Below are 26,981 nucleotides of genomic sequence, written 5' to 3'. Positions count from 1 at the left end.
TCTGTACCTCTTCTTATAAAACCTATAATGAGGTATGGGAACAAGAAACAACCTATTGCTTAGACCCAAAGAAGCAGTTCCTTCAAAGGATGCTGGGAGGGGCAGGACATGATTCAGAACTGGGGCATGGCCCAGCCATGCTTTTCATCTCAGGGCAGCTGGGGGATTGTGGAAAGGGGAAGGAGTGAGGAAGAGCAGGGTCAAGTTTCCTTTTCTGCCGGGACCAAGGCCCTCTACAAATAGACACTGGGACAGAGCCAGATTTGGGGTGCTGAAGGAAGGAGTTCAACTACAAAATATTTTGGATCTAAAATTAAAATAAAGAAAAACCTACATCTTTTTTTTTCTTTCTGGGCCTAAGTTCTTCTTGAGTGCAGCTTAATATTGCCTACCATCACCCAGGACCCAGCCAGCACTCACATAACCTTTGTGCCCAAGGAGGCAGGCAAGGACCCCAAGAGCCTGGTTGCAAAACAGGAGGGTGTTACACCTGAACCTCAAATTGAGGGAGGGAAAAGGACCAACACATCCCCTTCAGGCTTCCCCTTAGGTAAATTACTCCCAAACTGCTAGACAGGCTAAAGCTAACCCCTGACAGTGTCTTTTCTGCATGTGCCTCCACATGTACACAGGGTTCTGAAAGGGGCCCAGTGGGCACCAACTTTCTTCCCCAGGAGTCAGGACACTAACCAGAACCAAAAATCACTATAAAGGCCTCCTCCACTTACAAGTAAGAAAATAAAACAAATCAAATACAAACATGAACCTATGCATATCACATGACAAGGTGTGAGGGGTCCCAGGCCCTGACAGCTTCCAGGCTTCCCATTGTAATACATTCTTGTGTAATTCAGGAACAGTGAATCTTGCAGTTCCCTCCAATGATTAGGAGTAAAAAAATAAGGAAATTTAGTGAGTCCCACTTTTCCCTTTCATCCACCCAATCTGTGGACTCCCAGGCAGAGTGGGAACAGCTCACTTTCTGCAATAGGATCTTCTCTTTGTTTTTGGTTCCATATCTGTGTTCCCCTACTGAAAGTCGTCCTCTCTGATCCCAGCTCTTCTCTCAGTACCTCCATCCTCTCCTCTGGCCTGCTTTTGAGCTCCCTCAGCTGAGGACATTCTCAACCATTCCTGATAGGAACAGCAAAAAGGAAGGGAAAGAATGGTGGTAGCTTGATGATGGGGGAACATCACCCAGCAAAAAGGAAACCAGAAACTGCTTCTCAGGGACTCTGCTTCCTCAGTGTCAGGCTGGTACCTTGGTGCTAAGTGCAGCACCCAAGAAAAGCAAGCATCTCAGCACATCCCAGTCACCACCACAGGGATACCCCAGGCTGTAACCCATCACCCTTTGAGGGGTTTCTCAGCCCCACCACTAGGGCTGCTGGCACTGTCACTCTTTTTCCTGCTCAGAGTCTCATTCCAGCTGGAACTGGAGCACGTGCTGACGCTTGAGAGAGCAAGAGAACTGAGCTGCATATTTTTTCCAGACATGATGAGTTTCCCAAAGTCCTGTTGATGGGAAAAGGCATAGCCAGAGTACCAAAAGCCTGTATGGCCCACCTGTTGCATGCATTGATGCTGGGCTTCTTCCTCACCAGGTGCTACATGAGGACTGTGTTCAAAAGCTCAGTCTTCAGGTCCAACTTTAGGAAATGGAAGGCTACCACAGACTTAATGCAGACTGCTGTGGTAAGCACAATTGTGAACCAGACTGTGGGCCAAACAGTTCTGGGCATTACCCACAAATCGGAACCCGTTGGGAAACATCTCAAAAATCCCTTTGCTGTGCATGGCAAAAAAGATGGCAAAGTAAACAGCCAAGCTTACCCAGATGAAAAAGTGGTTGATGGCTGTCCAGTAACCTGCATCCAGCCCAATCTGCACACTGACTACAATGACCAATGAGGTGGCCACAGTGACAGCAAAGGACTGGTAGACAGCCAACTGGATGCCATCATCCCAAGTGGCCTCAGCAAACACCTCGCAGGGGATGAAGAACATGGTTACTGAGGTGTGGATGCCTTAGGCGATGCAGATGAAGAATTTCTACTTGTGAAAAAGAAGGTTGAGCTGGCCTGGTTCATAGGTTGGGGTGCTCCATGCTTCACTGTTCAGGCATGTCCTGATCAAAGACCCCCATGGCCAGGAGTGGGAGGAAGGTCTATACAATGTTACAGAATGTGGTGAAATATTGATCATAGATAGTCTGGCCTGAGAAGTCACAGAAGAAGCCAAATCAGAAGTGGACCATGGTGAAAGCAAAATTCTTATAAAAGAAATAACAAAGGAACTTGCACATGTGCAGGTAGGACCAACGACCATGTCCCAGCAGAAGGTACTGTAGGAAACTTGAACTGAGAGAAGTAATTTGAGGCCAGTACTACCTGTATCCCTCCCTGTCCACTTATCCCCACTCCGATGTAGGCAGTCTTGATCATGCTGACATCATTTTGACCAGCCCCAATGGCAAATGTTACAGCCTTCTTGTACTTCTTCACCAGTTCCATCACCTAGTCCTTCTGCAAGGGGGTCACGCAGCAACAAATGACCACTTTGCAAGCACAGGCTGTCTCCAGGAACTCAAGCTCCATATCTGCTTCCAGAGCATGGACCAGTCTATGACCACTGATGACTAGGTCATGTTCTCCAGCAATAGCCTCCAGGACAGATGTGAGCTTGGAAGAGGAAAGCTTCTCCTGGTAAGTGAAGTCATTGCCTACCGTACGAAATGACTCCATCATCTTCTCTCAGGTTTTCCTGAGCTCCTTCTGTACCTCTAGAACAGTGTGCTCAGTGACAATAAACACTTCTGTCAAGTCATCCATCAGCATCTTGCAGGAGTAGCCAAAATTTACTGCATTCTCTTGCTTATCTCAAGTTAACACCCAAATCTTAATATTGACCAGAGTAAGAAGAGCAGTTGTCTCTGGGACAATTGTAACTTGTCCTCAATGGCTGTTGCACCCAGCAGCATCATGTCATTTTCAGTTTCCTTATAGACTTTGGCCAGTCTGTTCTCCCAGCTGTCCTGGGCTAAGCTGGTTCTGAGTTGTCTTTCTGCCCATTCCTCATAGTGTTCTTCCAGATCCTTGTAGGCCAGGACCTTATCCTTATCCCACCCCCTGCATATTCTTTCAAATGATCAGTGGTGGTATTGAGTAGTTCTTGGTTGGATGGATAGAGTCTCTCCAATAGGATAGTGTCAGCTCCTTTCCAGTATAGTCGGATCTTGCCCTCTGGATTTCCTACTATGACTGATATGAGTTTTAGAATATTGTTGAAGTTCAGAATGGCCAGGAGTTGGTAGATAATGGCTTTGCCCATGTCGTGAATGGTGATTGTCTTTGGAGTGCATGAACGGAACATGAAGCCAATGTTCCTGGCTGCAGTGACCAGGGCCCCCTCATCAGGGATTGAGCTTTGTAGTACATTTCCACTTTGTTCTTTTCCTCAGACATGATTGTGCAACACAGAGAAAGGAGGTGAAAGAACTCATATGTGGGGGTCCCCCATCTTCACTGCTTGTAGTAGGCTCAGGTCCTAGAACAAGAATTTCTTGTCAGCCAGGGTTGAAAGAAAAAAACAATGGGCTCAGGCCTCTCACCCAATTCAGCCTTGTGTCTCAGAATATTGAAGACATCACCATAGCTTTGCCCATAGATGGAACACTTATTGAAGATCATGAAATTCTGCATGAGGGTGCTTGTCTTGTCGGAGAAAATGTGCTCCACTTGACCCTGCTCCTCATTGTGTTGTGCTGCGAGCCTCTGCAAGCGTCTACTTTTTCACACAGTACATCTTGTTCCAGTTGATGAAGTACCCGTGGCCAAAGTGAATCACTTCCACTCTGACATAGAATGAAATGGGCACCAAAGTGTTGAGGATGCTTATGTAGGACCAGCAGGAGAGAAAGCCAAGTAAAAAGGCACTGTCCACTGCCTCATCCCATGGCAGGTAGACCTGGAAGCCATGCTCTGACCTCGTACTCCCACATGGTGTTACCAATAGCCAGGATGAATAAATAGCCAGTAGATTCAAAGTCAGAAGAGATTGACAAGAAAAGAATTGATTGCCATTCTACTGAGAGTGGGAGTAGATTTTGGAAGAATAGATAGCATTGCAACTAATCAACTATGTAAAATGTATTGAGGAAAGAGAATTTATTTTAGACTGAGCAAGGATGTGACAGATAATGCTACAGATCCTCCTGAAACATTGTATCTAGGTTTTTCATATCTGCAGGGAGAATGGGAGGTTGGCCAGGTCCCAGTTCAGATTAAATAGGGTATACTTCTAGCCAGAATGATGACCTAGGACCACAAGTTGGAAAACAGTAAACAATGGTGAATGAGGCTGTGATAGTGGGTTCATGAACTCCAGAAGCATGTATGAGTCATCTGCCCTGCTTATAGTTATTGTCTCCTTGTTTCTTTTTGGTTTTTCATTTGTTCACCTTGCTTGTCAGATTTGTTTTCTACAGGTTTAGTACCCTCCTCCTACAGATGCCTGATTGCTTAAGCTGGATGTCACCCCTTATCCACAACTGGGATATGTCACCCCTGGAACTGGTATTGACCAAACTCTGGATGCCAGCTAAAGAACTGACCCCTCAAATAAGACCTCTTGGCACAGGGACAGATCTACAACCAATATCAGCAGGAAATAGCTATGGAAGAGGAGACTTTCACCCTTTACCCCAAGATTTTGGACCACATTCATTCAAAGGGGGAATGATGGGGTACTTTTGCTCAAGTCTCAAGCTCAGATATTATTTTATGTGCTCATTTTATGTGATCCCTGTTATATTGTTGCAAAGTTCTGCTGACACCAATTGCCTAAGATATTATTTTGTATGCTTATTTTCTGTTATGCTTGTTGAAGTTCTGTAGATATCAGTTGCCCCACTGACCTGACCAATATAAAGATTATGAAAGATTTTGGGGCTGCATGTAATGGTATTTTAAATAAGGAGATCTTTCCCATTCATCACGTGGAAGTCCAGTCACATGGAGCCTGTGGTAGGAGGAGATTGCTGAACAGGTGGAAGAGGAAAAGTAGAACAGAAAGAGACAGAGGTAGAGCACAGTTGAGAGGAAATCGGTCAGAGTCTAGTCAGAGCTAGGAAGGATGCAGGCAAGCAGGTTGCTGGCTAGCATGAGTGAAAGGGATTGTTTTTTGATTTTGTTTAAGAAAGCCAACTTGTGATTTGTTTAATGGAACTGGTTTGTAGGAAGCCTAGCAGGGGTAAGGCTTGGGGATGGTGTTGTTCTCTGCATTTTTATTGTGTATAGATTTTTGTTACTCTGATGGATTTGACTTTCTGTTGTCTGAATAAGTGTTTTAGTTCTATCTTTCATGTGGAGAATCTATTGCATTTTGCAATTCAGAATTGTTCCAGGATATTCATGGCCACCATAGGTGCTGTGAACATTGCATGGTGCTACAATACTCCAGAAATATCTCTGTAGGTTTATAACATGTTTATCATGTGCTCTGAGATTATGATGAAAAAAGAAAGTGAAGAAGAGCTCTTCCTTACTTTATCTTGAATAAAGGCATTATTGGAGCATTCTACAAAATCAGGATGAAAAGTAAGGCCTCCAACCTGTTTGGCTGATTTCTGATGGCAAAATTATATAAGGGTATTTGCAAGAGTTGATTTGTGATATGCAATTTTCAAGGGAATTTCAAAGTTGATGAATTTAAATATCTGTTTATTTGAGTGATATTCTGATCAAGACTTCATGAATGCTTCCTGACATTCATGTACTCCCAGTATCTATCTATCTATCTATCTATCTATCTATCTATCTATCTATCTATCTATCTATCTATCTATCTATCTATCTATCTATATAAATTTTTCCTTTCCTCTCTTAAATCTCCAAGATTATTTTAGCATGTGAAACATTTTTCTTTACTTAGACTCTAGTAGGTTTAATGGTTCTTCTTACTAACATCCCTGAGAATCTAAATTTCTTGGCTATTCAGAACGATATATTAATAAGGGGCCACTTTGTGCTATAGGCTACAGTCGTCAAACCTCCTTCACTGGGCATGGGTAAAAAAAACTGAGAGCTTGGTGTGTTGCTATATCTTTTCAAGTATTAGGTGGCTCTTAAGCCTTGAGCTATAGCTAAGTACTATAGTACTTAATTTCTGATTTCAGTTGTTTAGTCATTTTTCAGTCACGTCCTATCTTTCTTGGGCTTTTCTTGGTGAAACAAAACAAAATAAAAGAAAACAAAAGATTTTCTGTGCGTTCCTGAGTTTTATTCTAGACAAAATGACTTCCACCAACAGACTTTTGGGCAACCATTCTGCCTGGAATTCCCTTCCAATTATCCTCTTTTACATACTCCCCATCACCCCACATTTTTCCTGTTGAGATAACCTCGGGGTAGTGAGTGAAGAGACCAACTTCGTTTAGGGGTCCTGTAATGAAGAGCAAAGATCATTCACCTTCTCTCTTGAGTCTTGGTATAGCCATATCTCCCAGGTGCTCAAGCCCAAAATAAAGTAAAAATTGTTAATTTTATGATTTTACAGGCAAAGAAACTAAGGACCATAAAGGGTGAAGTTATTCCATGGTCCCACAACAAATCAGTGGCAGAGTCAGGACTATGTTAACAGTATTTTTCCTATTCTTCTTCCCAGTCAATTCCTTTCAAAGGAATCCTGGAACATGACTGAAATTCAAGTTCTTTTATCTAGAAATATGAATAAATCAAATGATAAATCATTGGCTTTTTATGGCCATGAAACCCTTTATAAGTTAGCCACAAGAGGACCTATACTATCTTCATCCGAAGCACTGTAGGGTCTCTATTTGACTTTTTTTTTTTAATAAAGGACTATGATTCTTTTAAAATATCCCTTTCATAACCTGACTTTGGAACAAAGATACTCAGTTGATATTTCATGCCCCAAAAGTCAAGTATCACACACACACACACACACACTCATGTATATATGAACCCATACGTGTGTATATATGCATATGTGTATACAGACATACACAAATATATATACATATATCTATATGAGTGTATCTATATATCCATGTATATATTTACATGTGCATATTTGTATATACATATATATGTGTGTGTGTATAGATAGATAGATAAATAGATAGCCTTTTAAGACTATCTAGAAAAATAAAATATGAATAGGTAAAATAAAACATAAAGCAACAGTTAGAAGTAAAATTTGCTTAAGAAAAAGGTTAAATATACATCACTGAAGAGCTATAGTCTATTTCCATCAATCTAGGAGTTAAGTATTGACCTAGCACCCTATGAGGCACTGTCAAGATAGAATATATTTATTATCTTGACTTCCCGAATGATGAATGCCTAAACAGGGAGCAGACCACCCAGCTTTCTTATACCAAAGAAATACTATGACAAAAGCATACATTTGAAAAAATAAAATATAGGATATATAAAAGAATGACTGACTTTGAAAATGAGCCAAATTAAAAAAAATAAATTTAAATATTTTGGAAAAAACAAACTTTGATTAAAAAATAGTCTTCTGTGATATTTTTTTGCAATAGTAAGCAAAACATTCAGGCAAGGGAAGTACAGTAGTCATATGAGGTCATGTGTACGTAGTAATTTGTATCCCAATATAGGGCATGGGCTGGTTGCTCAGGTATACCTGGGGCAAGCCTTATTATTGTTTCTTGTTCTGTGAAAGGTCTGAAAGGATTGCTCCTTTAGGTGTGATGGCAGACCTGGTCCACACATTATGCCAGGCTATGGTGCTCTACAATAAAGAGTTGGAGTAACAATGTTGATAATGACCTGCTTTGGATTTAGAAAGATCTGGGTTCAAGTATCACTTCTGATACCAACCAGTTGTGTGACCACAGACAATTTACTTTTTCTCTTAGGCCTCAGGTAACTCACTAAGGCCAGAAGGCAGGTCTTTCACTAATTTCATATCCCATCTCCCCACCCCCAAAAAGGAGTTTAGTAGAGAATTTTTAAAAAAGCTAACGTAACTGACAGGAGAAAGTGGTGGAAAGAGGAGCATAAAGTCAAGATCATTTGGAAGAAAAACAAAAAATTGAGCTCAATTTGAGTAAGTCATTCTAGCATTTTAAAAGTCAAAAGGACTGGTGTGGTTACTGAATGCATTTGATATTTCTGTACTTTGTTAGTGACCTTAGTATCCAGGGACTCTATTTTCAATTCCTTTCCACAGGAGTATGAAACCCATTTCATTTTAAAGTGCATGATTTTGAGTTTTAATAGCTTTTGATTTTCACTTTTCTAAAGAAACTGAAGAGATCTCATTTATTTTTGCTATAATATCAAGATATGATTGGAATTATATAATTGTACATATATACATGGTTATTCCACATTTATTACTTCTCAAACTAACATCCTCATCAGTTGGAGCAGGACTTCCTTTGGGAATTTTAATCTTACTAGTTTCTCAGAGGTAAGTTACACCATTCCTGTTTTGTTAACATGAAAGAAAAAGTACAAGAAATCTTGGACATTTGTTTGCATTCTCCCTATCTTACCTAAGTTGGAAGCATTAGGACTACACATGGGCCTGGCCCCATTCTGAAGAGTAAGGGAATTCTGACCTGCCCTTTTTCTAAACTGGACCAGTTAACTCCTGCTTAGGCAAACTGGCATGCTTTCACTCCTGGGTCTCAGTATATCCATGACAAACAGGGTGAGAAATGGAATGGCCAAATCCACTATAGCTCAGAACTGGAGAACTCAAGGGATCTGCCAGCCACAATTTCCCCAGTAGCTAGGATTACAAGCCAGAGCTACCATGACTGGTCAACATATTAGTTGGCCAACTGTTCAACAACTTAATAGTTACTACCTTGCAGGGTTGTTAGATCAGATTAAACCAGAAAACATACTAAAAGTGCTTTTAAAAAAAAATCTTCAGGTTCTAAACACATGTTAGTTATTGTTGTTGCTATTTTAATATTATTATTATTATTAGTAGTAGTAGTAGTATCAGCATCATCATCACCATCATCTTTATTATTCCTCATGTGATTTTATTTGTTCGCATTATTTTTTAATTAACAATTTTCAATATAAATATAATTTTAATGAAAAAATTACAGCTTGGAAGATGTCTAAAAATAAAAGTCTAAGTCAGTGGTATAGAGTGGTACAGAGACTTCCTAGACTTTTTCAGTTAGTTCCTCCTCCTCAATCTGTCCTTTCATCACTCACAGTTTTGGGAAATCTTGATAGTGTTTCAAAGCTTCTTCACAGAGATCCTATGTTCTCTTGATGATTGATAAAAAACCACATAGGAGGCACAGATGTATACTATTTACCTCCAACCACTTAGTGCAATACTCAGAGCAATTCTATTCCAATTTCTTCTAGAGGTTCCTAAATGTAAAAACGTACAGTGCTTTAATAACTCTTTCTTTAACTTAATCAAACCAATCTTATCTCCTAGATTAAGAAAGTTTTTTCCAAAAGCACATCGCTACTTATTCTGTACATCTCTTGCCTATGTTCCTCTCCCAAAAGTTTGCTATAGAAAATTCATCCATCATACTGGAGGCCTTCCTCAATTTCTCCCAATATTCCCACGGTACCACGGGAGTGCTCTAGTTGTATTTAGGACCCCTTTCTCTTGTCACAGAACCAACCCATCTTCTCTCCCTATCATGTAAATTTCTGACATCTTTTATTTCCATTTTTTAGACTTCCTCTTTGGTTATATATTGATACCTACTCACACCATAAAGCTCTCCATTGCTCTCTGACAGCTTTTACTTTTTACTCTATAAGTGGTGTTCCAGATCTAATTACCTTATAGCAATATATAAAAACTGATAGTATTAAAAAGCTTGGGGCCAGGAAAAACTTTGAAATTTCCTGAAGGTGATGAAGTATTTTCTGTTCAACCCTAGGCACAGTTCAGTATTCCAACTATACATATTGATAAATTACTTAGCACTACATCCAAGTACATGTTTAGCTGGGCAGGAAGTAATTTTTCTTTCTCTTTCCTGTGTGGATAAATAGCCCAAACTCTTTTATGTAATTACACATAACTTCTAGTTGGAATCACTTCAGTCAGTGGCAAATATGGAAGACCTTACCATGTAGAGCCTTTCATACTTACTAGATCAAGTGCCACCCCCTTAAGATCAAAAGACTGCTAAACCTCTCCAGATGTTTATATTGTTTCTTCTTCAACCCCAATGAAAGTAAGGTTCCAATATTACCAGCTCTCTACCCCATCTGCTTTTCTTGTATTAATTCTTCCTTTCCATCCCCCTTTTTATGAGAAAATTGCTTTTTTGTCCTTTTTCTACCCAATTTTGATTTTTAGGATCACCCCATCATACACAATACAACCTCAGCCTTTCTTTCATGATTATTCATCATTTAGTCATGATGAGAGTTCTAAGAATACTGATAACATTTTCATATATCATAAGTAAACAGTTTAAGCGTGATGAGTGCCTTGTGATTAGTCTTTTATGTTTTCCTTATATTTCTTCTAGATCTTTTATATGAATTTTCCAGTAAGTTCTTTTTTTTGTTATAGTTACCTGAAAGCCTTTCATTTTGTCAAATGTCCATTTTTCTTCCCATTTAGGATTATACTCAACTTAGTTGGGTAAGTGTTCTTGGATGCAACCCAAAATCCTTTGCTCTTCAAAATATAATGTTTCAAGCCCTGTGATCTTTTTAGCATAGAAGCTGCTATGTGTTGTGAAATCCTGATTGTTTTTCTGCAATATTTAATTTTTTTCTTGTTGCTTGCAATATCATCTCCTTAATCTGAGAATTTTGAAACTTGGCTATGACATCCCTATAAATGTTCTTCCTGGAATCTTTTCCAGGTGGGGAATGATAGACTGTTTTTCTATTTTCACTTTTCCCTCTTTTTCTAGAACCTCAGGGCAATTTTTCTGAAGAATTTCTTGTAATAAGATTTTTTTATCATAACTTTCAGATAATCTACCAATTCTTATATTATCTCTCCTTGACCTCTTCCCCAAGTCAGTTGTTTTTTCAATAAGATGTTTCATATTCTCTTCTATTTTTTCTAGTTTTGTTATTGCTTCATGTCTTATAACATCATTTGATTCTACTTGCCCAATTCTTGATTTCAAGGAGCTATTTTCTGCCTCAAGATTTTGTAGCTCTTTTTCCAATTGGTTAACTTTCTTTTCATAATTTTCCTCAATTACATTTATTTTTCCTAATTTTTCCTTGTTCTCTATTATTTGATTTTTAAATTCATTTTTAAGTTCTTCCGAGATTTCTTTTTTGAACTTGTGACCAAAATTGACGTTACTCTTTAGGGCAGGAGTGGCTTTTGTTTTAACCTCAGTATCTTCTCTGAATATGAACCTAGATTTTGTTTTACACAAAGTAATCATCAATGGTTGGGTTCTATTTTTCTTTGCTCATTCATTTTTAAAAATTTTTCTTATTTTATTTTTAGCAGCTTGATATCATTATAATCAAGTTTTAATCCTGAGTTGTTGGCATTGTTGCCCTGAGGTCCTTCTTACTACTGTTTTCTGATTTCTGTTCAGAGTCTCAACCTCAGGGATTTCTCCCTTCCTCCCCTAATTCCCAGACACATTGTCCCAAAAACGTTCTTATTCTCTGTAATATCACCCTCACTAGGCATGTGCTTGCACCTCCTTGCCCACATTGATAGCCAAGGACAATATCGAGTTAACACTTCTAACCCTGACTTCTAGAAACAGAATTGAGTCCTTCAATCTTCCCTCAATGAGCATCGAATATTCTTTCTTTCCTTGAATTGAAAATTTTATTTATAACTTGAGTGAATAATTAAACAGTCATTACATGCTATAAACAAATTTTCTTTAATAGGAATTTTCTGTTTGTCTATATTGGTTAGTACTCATATTGCCCAAATGATTATCAGGATAGATTAAGGAAGAAATCTGATGGTGAGTAGTTATGAAATGGAATATTCCCTGCAACTATTTTAGAAAAAGTACATGTTGAGACATAGACATATGTATGGATGCATTTTGTGTTTTACGTGTTCCAAAGAAATCCTCAGTCAGAAATATTAGAAAGGACATCTAAAAATGAGAGTAAAAGATAACCAAAAGACAAGCTCTATACTTTGTTGGTATCCATATAATATCAAAATCCTTTAAGAAAGGATTTAAGTTATTAAAGTTATTATTATATTATATTAATTACATTATATTATTATATTAAGTTATTAAAATCTCTGAGGCAAATTGGTGAGAGAACATGGATCGTAGTCACACTGGATAGAGGGGCATTGATGGATTTCAGTCTTAATCCTTTTCATGCTCCTCTTGATTCTTGTGTTTGAGAGTGAAATTTTCTAATCAGCTCTGATCTTTTCATCAAGAATCCTTGAAAATTCTCTATTCCATTGAAAGACCATTTTCCCTCTGAAGTATTATAGTCAGTTTTGCTGAATAGGTGATTCTTGGTTGTAATCCCAGCTCCTTTGACTTCTAGAGTATCATATGCCAAGCCCTTTGATCTCTTAATGTAGAAGTTGCTAGATCTTGCATTATCCTGATTGTATTTCCACAATACTTGAATTGTTTCTTCTGGCTGCTTGCAATATTTTCTCCTTGACCTGAGAACTCTGGAATTTGGCTACAATATTCCTAGGAGTTTTTCTTTTCAGATTTCTTTCAGGAAGCAATTGGTGGATTCTTTCACCAGTTCCTTCAATATTTGTTTTACCCTGAATATCAGGCAGTTTTCCTTGATAATTCCATGAAAGATGATGTCTAGGCTTTTATTCTGATCATGGCATTCATGTAGTTCCATATTTTTTAAATTGTCTCTCCTGGATCTGTTTTCCAGGTCAGTTGTTTTTCCAATGAGATATTTCACATTGTCTGCTATTTTTTTCATTCCTTTGGTTTTGTTTTACAATTTCTTGTTTTTTTCATAAACATAAACATTTCTTGTTTTTTCATTAGCTTTCATCTACTCCATTCTCATGCTTAAGGAATTATTTTCTTCAGTGACCTGTTGGATCTCCTTTTCCATCTGGTCAATTCTACTTTTTAGGACATTCTTCTCCTCATTGACTTTTTGGATCTCTTTTGCCCTTTGGATTAGTCTATTTTTTTTAAAGTGTTATTTCCTTCAACACTTTTTGGGGTCTCCTTTAGCAAGAAGTTGATTTGTTTTTCATGATTTTCGTATATCACTCTCATTTTTCTTCCCCATTTTTGCTCTATTTCTCTTACTTGATTTTTAAAATCATTTTTGAACTCTTCCATGGCCTGAGATGAGTTCATATTTTTCTTGGAGGCTGTTGATGGAGAAGCTTTGACTTTCTTTTCTTCTATTTGCATACTTTGGTGTTCCTTGTCACCAAAGTAAGATTCTATAGTCTGATTCTTTTTCTGGTTTTTGCACATTTCCCCGGTCATTTACTTGACTTTTGAGATCTTTGTAAAGGTATTTCTCTGCTTTCAGTAGGAGTAGCGGGTGTACTGTCAGCCACTTGAACCACCTGGACAATCTGTGGGGCTAGAGCCCTAGAAACAGTGGCTGCAGATGCCCCTGCTGCTGCTGTTGCTGCTGCAGGTTCCCCCACCCCCTCCTCCCTCAGTTGCCCTGGGCAAGATCTCTCCACTCTCCTGCTCTGGTCCCACAGGCTTTTCCCACTGACCTTCCAATTCATCCTCCGCATTTTGGGGTCGTGTTGGGAAACCACCACAGGTGTGAGAGATTCAGTCTTCCCAAGGCCTGCTCAGGTCCTGTCTTTGCTAGAGCAGCCCACACTGAACTGTGTTCTGCTCCCAGAGTGGCATGATAGACCCTTTCAGGCACACTGCTAGGCTGTCTTGGACTGGAGATTTGCTTCACTCCATCATTCTGTGGGTTTTGCAGCTCCAGAATTTGTTTAGAGCCATTTTTACAGGCATTTGGCTGGGCTTGGAGGGAGCACTCTAGAGAATCTAATATTCTTTAGATGAAGTTTGTGAGGTGAAAGTTTTTGAGGTGAAATTATTTAGGGGAGCAGCTTTTGATTAATGTTTATTTGTTGACCAAAGAGTCTTGGAGAGAAGGGAGAATAGGAGCTATCAATCCCTCAGTCTTTGTTGTGGCTCTTCCTTAACAATAAAGTTTAAGACTTCTCTACATTTCTATTCTTTTCTTTTGAAAACTGTGTATGACAAATCCTCAAAGCCTGGAGCACTGTATCTCCTCAAGACATACTGAGTAAAGATGGCAAAAACTAGCAAATAAGATGATTTTTTTCTTTTAAGAACATAAGCTATTATGATGTTGGGGTCAGAATGTTGGGGTGGTTCTACCAACCTCAATAGAAATAAAAGAGTTTGTGAGAAATTTGTTCAAAATCCCCATTTCCTTCTATTGACATTTCTCTCCATCTTCTTCCTTGGGATGTTTACTTATTAGGCTCTCTTGGGAGATTTTCTTGAAAATGGCTTTGTCCTCCCCAGCTTCTCTGCTTTGAGAATTCCTAATTGTCCACCATCTTTTCTTGTAAGAATTTACAAATCAGACTTCTATTCTTGAGCAGATATTGCTACGTTGCATACATTTGGCATATCAATTGCTGACTAAAATGATTTTTTAGTGAGGATATGTCTCCTTATCATATTGAAGATAAACTTAGAACCTACCCCACTTGTCATCTTTTTCTTGTAAATGTCGAAGTTGGCTAGAGGATCAGTTCTTTGCAACCAGGAAGGTACTATAAGCATGAACAGCATATGTTCCCCAAGAGGACATACAAGAGAAAACCCACAAGCAGATAATTTAGCCAAGGCAATTCTGTTCACCCCACACTTATCTGTAGGCCATTGAATTTGGCTGTCCCTTGGCCCACTATCACCACCCCACCCTTACCCCACCCTTTTTATGACAACTGCTTCCATGAGGCGTCAAAATAGTTTCTAGAATGCGTAACAGGTTCATAACACTCACTCCTCCTGTGATTTAAAAAAAAAATACCAACTATCTCTTTATAATTTTTCTTTTCTGTATGAATTTCCAAACTGTCATATTCCTTTTGTTGCTTCCTTTTCCATTTTATATTACAGTAAGAGTAAGCATGACATAATTTTACTTGAAACTAGCCCAGGAAACACACCAATTTGCTTTAAAAGTGTCCTTTTGATTTTTCTCAAAGATTCTATTATCATTGTATAAACATCCTGTAGGATATCTTACTCTTCTAATACCCTCAATCATTCTTTTCTCTTTGAGGTACTTCTTTTTAAATAAATATTTCCCCTGTCATAGATTAGAGCTTAAAGGCACAATTTTATCTGTAGTTTAAAAGTAGTAAAAAGAAAACTGAGGAAATAAGCAACATATCCCCAAGGAATGTTACTTGAAAATGCTATCTCTCTAAGCATTTGATGCCCACATTTAATCTTTACCCATGTTTATTCTCTTGTATAAAAAATAAGTAAAATATCAAATACAAATTGTCTGCATACTGCTTTATGAAATGAAAACCTAGTATAGAGGTCAGAGAGTGCTAATATACATAAAAGTCATGACAACAGAACTCAGAGTAGTATGGAACCTTGGTCTGAACCTTTATTTTGGGAATATATAGTTTCATTAATCACTGATTAAGAATTATAGCTTTTTAGAGTTAGGAGGAACTTTGAAGGTTGTCTATTCCCCCTAATTTTACAAATGAGAATAATGAGGTCAAGAAAAATGAGGCTACTTACTCAATATTATAAACAAGAAAGTCATGATTTAGATCCTGGTACTCTCACTCCAAATTCCTTTCTTTCCACTGTATCATGATGTTAGAGTTAATAAAATTAATAAACTTAGTATTTGTAACCCACTTCTATACAACATTTCATCAAATGAAATAACTTTTGAATAAACTACTAAGACATTTGAATTGACTTTAAATTGAATTGCACTGATTCCAAAAAAAAAAAGAAAGTGCTAAGCCCAGATCTGACTTCTAACCATGCCACTGCCTGGTTCAAATACAATTAAGTCTACTCATTTATTTATAGATTAAAATAAAAACCCTTCAATGTGATATTTAAAGACTTTTCCAGTCTAGTTCCAACCTACCATTCTAACTTTATTTTGCATTGTATCACTTTTCATACTATTCTCCCAAAATGTTGTTTACTTCATTAAACAGCTAGTCCTACTCAACTCTTGGCACTTGCAGATTTTGTACCTAGAAACTCTCCCTCTCTCTTCCTCTTCCCCCTTTAGGATGCCTCTCTTTTTTGTTTATAAGTTTATTTTAAGTTTTCAACATTTACTTCCATAAGTTTTAAATTTTTCCTCTGCCTCCCCTTTCCTTCCTCAAGATGGCCTGCAATCTGACATAGCATTTACACTTACATTCCTACTAAATATATTTTCACATCAGTCATGTTGTGTAGAAGAATTGTAATGAATGAGAGAGACCATGAGAAAGAAGTAACAAAACAAAACAAACAAAAATAAAATAGTCTGCTTCTCTCTGCATTCAGACTCCAAATTTTTCCCCAGGATGTAGATGGCATTTTCCATCATGACTTCTTTCAAATTGTTTTAGATCCTTGCATTGCTGAGAAGGGCAAAGCCTATCAAAATCAGTGATAGCACCATGTGGCTGTTACTGTGTACAATGCTCTCCTGGTTCTGCTCACTTCACTCTGCATAAGTTCATATAAACCTTTCTAGGTTTTTCTCAAGTTTGCTTGTCCATCATTTCTTATGACACAACAGTATTCCATTACATTCATATATCAGAACTTGTTCAGCCATTCCCCAATTGATGGGCATCACTTCAATGTCCAGTTCTTGGCCACCACAAAGAGAGCTGCTATAAAAATTTTTGTAAATGTGAGACCTTTTGCCATTTCAATAATATCTTTATGATATAGACCTAGAAGATATATTGCTGGGTCAAATGGCATGCACATTTTTATAACCCTTTGGCATAGTTCCAGATTTCCTCTGCAGAATGGTTGGATCAGCTCACAGCTCAACTAATAACAAATTAGTCTTCCAACTTTCCCACGACTTCAACATTTATCATTTTCCTGTTTTCTCATATTAGCCAATCTGACAGGTCTGTTGTGGTACCTCAGAGTTGTTTTGATTTGCATCTCTAATCAATAGTGATTTAGAACATTTTTTCATGACTATAGATAGCTTTAATCTCTTCCTCTGAAAATTGACTATTCATATACTTGAACCATTTGCCAATTGGGAAATGACAAGTATCCCTATAAATTTGACTCAGTTCTCTAAATTATTTCAGAAATGAGGGTTTTGTGAGAAACACTAGTTTTAAAATTCTTTCCCAGTTTTCTACTTCCCTCCTAATCTTGTTTGCATGAGTTTGTTTGTGCAAAAACTTTTCAATTTAATGTAATCAAAATTTTGCACTTCATAGTGTTCTCTACCTCTTGTTGGGTCTTTAATTACTACATTCTCCATACATCTGACAGATAAACTATTCTCCTCCCTTAATCTGTTTATAGTATCAGACTGTATATCTAAACCGTGTACCCATCTGGACTTTGTTTTGGTACACAGTGACAGATATTTGTCTATGCCCAGGTTTTTATAGCAATTTTTCTCAAATAGTGAGTTCTTATCCCATAAACTGGAGTCTTTGGGTATATCCAACAGTAGACTGTGATAATTATTGACTATTGGGTCTTGTGTACCTAAACTATTCCAAGGATCTATCTCTCCATTTCTTAGCCAGAGTCAAATAGAGCTGATAATTGCTGCTTTATAATACAATTCAAAATCTAGTATGACTAGGTCACCTTCCCTAACATGTCTTTTCATTAATTGCCTTCATATTCTAGAACTTTTGTTCTTCTTGATAAATTTTGATATTTTTTTCTAGTTCTATAAAATAACTTTTGGTAGTTTGGTTTGTATGACACTACATATGTAAATTAATTTACACATAATTATCATTTTCATTATATTAGCTCAGCCTACTCATGACCAACTGATGTTTTTCCAATTATTTAGATCTGACTTTATTTGTGTGAAAAATGTTTTTTAATTGTGTTCATATATTCCTGGGTTTGTTTCAGCAGGTAAACTCCCAGATATTTTATAATGTCTACAGTAACTTGACATGGAATTTTTGCTATTGAGTTTTGTCAGTAACATATAGGAATGCTAAGGATTTGTGTGGGTGTAACTTATATCCTGCAACTTTGCTAAAGTAGTTTAGTATTTCAAGTAGTTTTTTACTTGATTCTTTACATATATCATCTAATCATCTGCAGAGAATGATAACTCAGTTTCTTCTTAGCCTATTCTAATTTATTCAATTTCTTTTTCTACTTTTATTGTTAAAGCTAAATTTCTAGTACCATATTGAATAACAGTGGTGATAAACAACATCTTTGTTTCACCACTGCTCCTATTATAAAGGCATCTAGATTATCCCCATTATATAAAATGTTTGTTGATAGATTTAGGTAGATGCTACTTGTCATTTTAAGGAAGGCTCCATTTATTCCTATACTCTCTAGTGTTTTTAACAGGAATGGGTGTTGTATTTTGTCAAAAGCTTTTCTTCATTTACTGAGGTAATCATATGGTGACTGTTAGTTTTGTTGTTGATATGATCAATTATGCTGATAAATTTCCTAATATTGATCCAGTCCTTCACTCCTAGGTTAAATCCTATCTGATCAAAGTATATTATTCTTGTGACAACTTGCTATAATCTTTTTGCTAACATTTTATATAAATTTTTGCATCTATATTCATTAAAGAAATTGGTCTATAATTTTCTTTGTTTAGTTCTTCCCAATTTAGGCATCACTAACATATTTGTATCATAAAAATCATTTTGTAGGACTCCTTCTTCACCTATTTTCCTAAATAGTCTATATAGTGTTGGAATTAATTGTTCTTTAAATGTGTGACAGAATTCACTAGTAAATCCATCTGGCAATGGAGATTTTTCCCTTTGGAGTTCATTGATGCTCAATTTCTTTTTCAGACATAGGTTTATTTAAGAATTTTATTTCTTCTTCTGTTAATATGGGCAACTTATTTTTTTTAATAAATATTCATCTATTTCACTAAGATTGTCATATTTATTGTCAAAACTGTTGGGCAAAATGATTCCTAATTATCATTTTAATTTACTCTTCACTTGTAGTCAATTTATCCTTTTCATTTTTGATACTGGTAATTTGGATTTCTTTTTTTAAATTAAATTAATTAAAGGTTTGTCAATTTTATTTTTTTTCATAAAACCAGCTCTTAGCTTTATTTATTAGGTCAATAGTTTTCTTAATTTCAATTTTATTAATCTCTCCTTTATTATTCAGTTTGTCTAATTTGGTGTTTGATTGGGGATTTTTAATTTGTCCTTTTTGTAGCTTTTTCAATTGCATTCCCAATTCACTGATCACCTCTTTCTCCATTTTATTCATGTAAACATTCAGAGATATAAAACTTTCCCTAAGAACTGTTTTTGCTGCATCCCATAAGTTCTGGTATGTTGTTGCATTATTATCATTCTCTTGAAAGAAGTTATTGATTGTTTTTAAAATTTGTTATTTGACCCACACATTCTTTAGGATTAGATTATTCAATTTACAATTAATTTTGGTCTGTATTTTCATTTCCTTTTATTACATATAATTTTTATTATCTTATGTTCTGAAGAGGATAATGCTTCTTTTTCTTTAATGTTCATCTTGTATGCCACTCCCTGTCATCATGTAGTAACCTCTAACCTGAAAGTATTCTCTCCTTAAATTTCCTGCATTAAATATCCTGTAACTTTCTCTCCTGCAACTTTCTTTTCATTACACTCTACTTTGCATTATTTTGTATTGTGTCATATATGTATGTGTGTGTATTTGAGGTTTGATTTAAATAGATCTTGTTCCACATTAATGAAGTAAACTAAATTCCCTACTGTGTTCTAAAGTTTCTATCACGATTTATTTTCTCCCTTATTGCAGTGATTACGAAGGTTGTATATATTTTTCTTTAGTTCATGGGTTTGAAAAAATTACTCAGCTGTTTTACAGAAAAGCTTCAGAAATGTTGAGTTCTCCACTTAAGATTTTTCAAAGCTGTCATAGTCATCAAACATATATTAAGCATTTGCAGTATCTCAGGCACTATTAGAAGTGCTGAGGGTATGAACAAAAGCAAAGAAAAATCTCCTGCCTCTGAAGAATATACATTCTAAAGGGAGGGACAACATGCAGAATACATGACATATATAAGATATATAGAACAGATGTAAACAAATCTCAGAAGAGAGAGCCCAAACAGCTAATGCGGCTTCCTGATGAAGCAGGGACTTGAACCATCTTGAAAGAAACTTGGGAACCCAAGAATTGGAGGGAGGGGACTAGAATATTCCAGGCATTGAGAACAGCCAGTGCATTAGAGAAACTGCAAACAGGCCAGCATAGCTGAATTGTGGAGTAGAAAAGAGTAAAGAATAAGAAAAAAGAAAAATAGTAGGAAGAATCCAGAATATAAAGAAACCACACACACACGCACAGACAGTGAGAAGAGAAGAGAATTTAAATTTGATATTCCTGAAGGTGATGGAAAGCCCCTGAAATTCATTAGGTAAAGACTGGGGAGGAGTAATGAGGGTATTTGACATGGTCAGATCTAAACAAACAAACAAAAAATACCTCTAGGTGATAAGCTTCCCTGAATAGTAGTTTCTCTTCTTTTTTCTCTTTCTTTCCATTTACCTCCCTACTCTTCCTCCCCTCCCTTCTCCTTCATTTTCTTCCTTCACTTCATTTCTCTCTCTTTTCTAGTCCATTCCCCTCTTCCACAATCCTCTTCCTTCCCTTTCTATGATCTTGCACATGACTGGAAGTGCAGTAGACATTCACTGACCTTTCACCTCACTTTCACTTTTCTGACCTAGATTAGTTAGTTCACTCTTCCTTACAAAGTCTTATGGCACATATGATGGTCAACAATATTGATGCTGAATTGAGCATACCCGCCTAGCCCCATATTGCCTTTAGCCCTACTGAAACTTAGAACTATTCCCAAACTCAAATGATCCATCATCCACAGCCTTGCTAGTAGCAGAAAGTACAAATGTACCCACCTCACCAGAAAAAAAGTCTTTTCCTGAGATCGTAGGTCAGAGTATTAACCACGATATCTAAGGCTAATTCTTGACCTGATGATGCCATACTGTGTATAATAATGTGTATACATACACACACACATATTTATTGCGCACATACATATATTTACATATACATGCAAACATAGCACTTTCATTGCATTATTTTGTGAAGTATATGAAAATCTAAATACCATTATATTACTTTTGCAGATATAATATCTTTTAAATGTTTAAGTGAAGCTCCCTAGGGTTTGCAGTAAATTAGCTGCAGAGCTATGCCTCAAGTGAGAGAGAAATATCTGAGGTGTTAGAAAGAACAAACAGGATTAAAGAATTACAATGAGGGTAACAATAACTGCTAATTCACATTTCTTTTTGCACCCCAAGAATTTCAAAGTTATTTCTTCACAATGAACTCTTCTGCCCTTAATTTCCTCATTTAAAAACTGATGATAAGAATGTTTGTACCATACACCTACATCTATGAGTGGAATAACTTTTTAAACTATGAAGCCTTATTTGTAAATGAGGGCTAAGATAAGAAAATTCTTCATCACCAAAAGATTTGACATTGGGTGACTTGGGTTCATTGACCACAGATTGCTTCCCAAACCTAGTCATCAATCTCTAAAATATGCCACTAACCTTTAATAGAACAAGATGTAAATATAGCTTCCTAAAGGTTTTAGAAGTTCATATTGGCCATTAATAAATTTAACTGATCTTTATAAACTATTGTGAATGGAAATATTGATTAACTGGATCCTTAAACCAAAGATTTAGTTAACTTAAACTTGTTTATGCTTTGCCTTGAGTTTTACAGAACTATAGAATATAAAGATATGATGGATTGTAATCATCATTTAACCTAGCACCCTCCTTTCTATAAATTATAGAATGAATATCTAGAGAGGGGACCTATGGAAATACATTTTTTGAAAGTTAAGCAGTAAATTAGTAGCTAAGATGAGATATCTCTCTTTTCCTTCCTCATTCTTCTCTCTCTGTCTCTTTCTTTCTCTGCCTGTTTGTATCTCTGTCAGTATCTCTGTGTTTGTGTTTGTGTCTCTGTCTCTCTGTCTCTCTCTCTGTCTCTGTCTCTCTGTCATTCTCTGTTGCTCTCTGCCTCCTCTATCCTGTTACCAATTCCTATAGAACATTAAAAAAAAAAAACAAATCAGGAAGAATGAATAAGTGGTCAACTTAGGCTATTTGAAGCAAACAAAGCAGCATTAATGGACATGTTGAAATAGTTTGCAATTTTTCTCCTTACTTAATTGGAGTCTTTTGATACACTATGCACCAAGGGAGTCAAAAGATCACCATTGCAAAAGAAAAGTTAATCAGCAAATCTGATTTCACTACAGCTGGTGCCAAGATTTCTTTCTGATAAGAAATCAGTGTTCTGCTAAAAATAGTTACTATTAATTTATTCTGGTGCTTAGCTGTATTCCCAAAGAGAGACATGACATGTGTTGATGAGGCACCTGTTTAGAGTCATGGATAAAGTCGTTAAAAAGTACCAGACATGGAATGCCATAGTTAACTTAGGTCAATTAACCAACTTACAAGCACTTATTAAGCAGAGGTATTGTACTGAGCACCACACATACAAAGGCAATTCCAGACTGCACTTTATATGAACACTTGACTAATGTGGTAGATTAGATGCTAGGAATGATGAATTTGCATGCTCAATAGAACAAGCAATATTGTTTTGTTTGTTTCTTCCTATGATTTTTTTTCCTCCCTCCCTTTCAAATTATAAAGTTGATTTTTCCTCAGCCTTCAGGAAGGAATGAATGACATTCGTTAATGTACATTTCCCCCCTCCCCAAATAAAAGCTATTTTAAAATCTATAAGCAAATACAAGTACTAAAATATATAAACAAAAGGGTGAGGAAAAGAAAAAATGAAACAAAATGGCACTATGAATTATTATACACACTCATGAAATTTACAGGGTTTTTAACTCATTACTAGTGTTGTAATTTCCTCCTCTGTTTCTTGATTTTGTAAATTTGATTTTCCTGACTCTTCTTCTAATAAATTTTATAAACAATTTCTAATTTTCAAAAGCTCTATCATTTATTAAATCTTTTTGCTTGTAATTTTGCTCATTTCTTTTTAGTTGTGTTTTTTTTTTCATTCTACGCTCAGTGTAAATATAGTATTGTCTTGAATTTCTAATTGCTTAAACTGAAAGTCCAAGTTAAGAAACTCTTTCTCACCATTGCCAATATAAACATTCAGGAATATACATTTATCTTCAAGAATTGTTTACTCACACACCATAAATGTGGGTTTGTTGTTACCTTTAATAACATTTTTATTATCAATACTATTTTGTCTTTCAACATATCCTTTTCAGCATTGAATCCTTTATCAATCATATTTTCTTTGGTGTTTGTTCCTATTATTATGGTCTATAAAAGTAGTATTTATAATTTTCACTTTAAAACGTACATACAAGGATTTTCCCATAGATTCTGATCAAATTTTGTAAAAATTCCCTGCATATTTGAAAAATTAAATTGCCAACTATTGCTGTTTGTCTTTTCACTTATCTCACAAATTCTGTTCTTTAGCATTCAATGGTGTTCTGTGACTTACTATTATTTATTTATGCCATTAGTAACATATTGAAATCTAATAGTTCAACAACATTTTGTATTTTCATTAATATGTCCTTTATTATAATATGCAATAATTAGCAGATATACTTAATATTAATTTTTGTAAACATGTTATGGTCTTCACATTTGTGTGCCTTATTTTTTTCATTTTAATTTAATTTTGTTTAAAATTGTGATTGTGAATCTTGATTTTGTGGAATTAACTGAACTATTGTATATTTTATTCTAACCTCATAGGTTGTTTAGATATTTTCCAATCTATGGGCACTAACTCTGCAATCTTTTGCTCTCTAAAAAAGTACTCCTTTAAATATTTTAGTTTTTATTGTGACTTTCTTTTTATCAATGACCTTTTTTGGGCATAAGTCTAGTAATGGAACCCTAGGTCAAAGAGCATGGACATTTTAATAACTTTATTTGCAGAATTCCACATTGCTTTTCCAAAGTGACTGTAAGTATCATTCCCTTCACTAATATTTGCATGCACCTATCTTCCCTCAATCTCTGAGACCAATCTCCTTGTGTACCTACCTCCTTTCAATCTCTCACACATTGACTATTCCCATGTTTTGGTAATAACTTTTGATGCTAGTTGGTGCATCTTTTATATTTCAGCTTTCAGCTTATTTCTTTAATTTCTCAAATAGGTTCCGCTTCCCTGCTGTTGTTTTTCATTGGGGAAGTCTGCCTTGCTTTATCTCACCCTGGGTCCCCTGAGTTCTTCTCTTGACATCCACCATCCAGAGTCATAGCCCTCTAGATCTTTCAGATTCAGAGTATGGAATCTTCAGAGACCTCAGGATAAAGTGTTAGGGTCTTAAGAAACTCTGTATGAGCTTGTCCTGGTCTGAACTTTGTGCTACTGCACTGTTTTCTGTCCTCCAAGGAATGTCCAAGATCCCTATCCTAGGATTTTCTGATCACTCTTGTACTCTCGGCATTTATCAAGGCAGGCACAATATCTCACAGGGTAAAAATATCCTTTGGCCTTGACAGGTAATACTAAGATCTTTCCTTGTTCCAATACTGGTTTTGCTAGTGGTCCCTTTTCCTCTTCCTATCAGGTTTTTGGCTCACTTATCATACAGTTCTAGATTCAAAGCAGTTATTTACTGATGTTCCTCACTGAATTTCTTTTTAAAAATCTATTTATTTTTAGTTTTCAAGGATCACTTTCACAAGATTTTGAGTTCCAAATTATCTCCCCATCCATCTGCCCCTCCCACAAAAGAAAATGTACATTCTGATTATCTCTTACCCCAATGTGCCATCCCCTCTATCATCCCATCCCATTATCTTATCCCCTCCCTTCTATTTTGTTGTAGGGCAAGATAGATATCTATATCCCATTGCTTGTGTATCTTATTTCCCAGTTGCATGTGAAAACAATTTTTACATTCATTATTCAAACTCTGAGTGCTAAATTCTCTTCCTTTCTCCCTCCCCACCCACCCTCATTTAGAAGGCAAACAATTTGATGTAGGTTTCATATATATATATATATATATGAACTATATATACACATATATGTATATTTATACATATACATAAATATGTATATATGTAGTCACACAAAACACTTCCTGAATAGTTGTTATGAAAGACAAGCTATATTTCCCTCCACCTTATCCTGCCCCCCTATTTATTCTGTTCTCTGCTTTGACCTCCCACCTCAAGTGTTTGCTTCTGATGCCCCCTCCCTCATTTTCCCTTTTTTTGACCACCCACCTCTTATCCCCTCCTCCTATCAATTTTCCAGGACAGTTGTTTTTCCAAAGAGATATATCACATCATCTTTTTTTTTCCATTCCATTGGTTCTGTTTTATAATTTGCATTCTTTTTGTTTGTTTATTTTTTGTTTTCAATATTCATTTCCACAAAATTTTGAGTTCCAAATTTTCTCCCCATCTCTCTCCTTCTCCCACCCCAAAATGCTGTGCATTTTGATTACCCCTTCCCCCAGTCTGCCCTCCCTTCTATCACATCCCTCCCTTCCCTTATCCCCATCTTCTCTCTTATCTTGGGGGGCAAGATATATTTCTATTCCCCATTACCTGTGTTTCTTATTACTCACTTGCATGCAAAGACAATTCTCAACATTTGTTCTTAAAACTGTGAGTTCTAACTTCTCTCCTTTCCTCCTTCCCCACCCATCTCCACCAAGAAGACAATTAATTCAATATAGGCTATGTATGTGTAGTTTTACAAAAGACTCTCATAATAGTCCTGTTGTGTAAGACTAACTATGTTTCCCTCCATCCTAGCCTGCCCCCCCACTTTTTCTATTCTCTCTTTTGACCTTGTCCCTCCCCAAAAGTGCATACTTCTAATTACTTCTTCTTCCCATTTGCCCTGCCTTTTACTATCCCCCCACCCCATTTGTCCTCTTCTCCCCTACTTTCCTGTAGTGTAAGATAGATTTTCATATCAAATTGAGTGAGCATGTTATTCCCTCCTTAAGTCAAATATGAAGAAAGTAAGCTTCACTTTTTCCCTCTCACCTCCCCACATTTCCCCTCCTTTGCAAAATCTTTTCTTGCCTCTTTTATGTGAGATAATTTGTCCCATTCCATTTCTCCCTTTCTCCTCCCAATATATTCCTCTTTCACCCTTTAATTTTATTTTTTAGATATCCCTTTCTATTCAACTCACTCTGTACTGTGTGTGTGTGCACGTGCACGTAATCCTTTCAACTACCCAAATACTGAGAAAAGTTTCAAGAATTACAAATATTACCTTTTCATATAGAAATGTAAGCAGTTCAACTTTAGTAAGTCCCTGATAATTTCTCTTTTCCATTTACCTTTTCAAGCTTCTCTTGAATCTTGTGCTTGAAAGTCAAATTTTCTTTTCAGCTCTGGTCTTTTCATCAAGAATGCTTGAAAGTCCTCTATTTCATTGAATGACCATTTTTTCCCCTGAAGTATTATACTCAAGTGAAGGTAGGGAGGGTGGGTAGGTGATTCTTGGTTTTAATTCTAGTTGCTTTGACTTCTGGAATATCATATCACAATCCCTTTGATCCTTTAATGTAGAAGCTGCTAGATCCTGTGTTATCCTGATTGTATTTCCACAATACTTGGATAGTTTCTTTTTAGCTGCTTGCAATATTTTCTCCTTGACCTGGGATCTCTGGAATTTGACTATAATATTCCTAGGAGTTTCACTTTTCAGATCTCTTTCAGGAGATGATTGGTGAATTATTTCAATA

General features: G+C 36.5%; 1 protein-coding gene and 1 pseudogene across 1 annotated transcript in view; both read right to left on the bottom strand.

Moving 5' to 3' along the window:
* The window catches only part of LOC140514564 (polypeptide N-acetylgalactosaminyltransferase-like 6), a 902,815-nt gene that overhangs the window by 163,696 nt on the left and 712,138 nt on the right, over positions 1 to 26,981 (bottom strand). The gene's annotated exons all lie outside the window — the stretch shown is intronic.
* On the bottom strand, positions 1,226 to 8,576 carry LOC140513915 (phospholipid-transporting ATPase ID pseudogene; annotated as a pseudogene).

Source organism: Notamacropus eugenii, chromosome 7 (assembly GCF_028372415.1).
Source record: "Notamacropus eugenii isolate mMacEug1 chromosome 7, mMacEug1.pri_v2, whole genome shotgun sequence".
Lineage (NCBI taxonomy): Eukaryota > Metazoa > Chordata > Mammalia > Diprotodontia > Macropodidae > Notamacropus > Notamacropus eugenii.
Note: the sequence above shows the minus strand (reverse complement) of the source record. Positions and strands in the feature narration are given on the sequence as shown.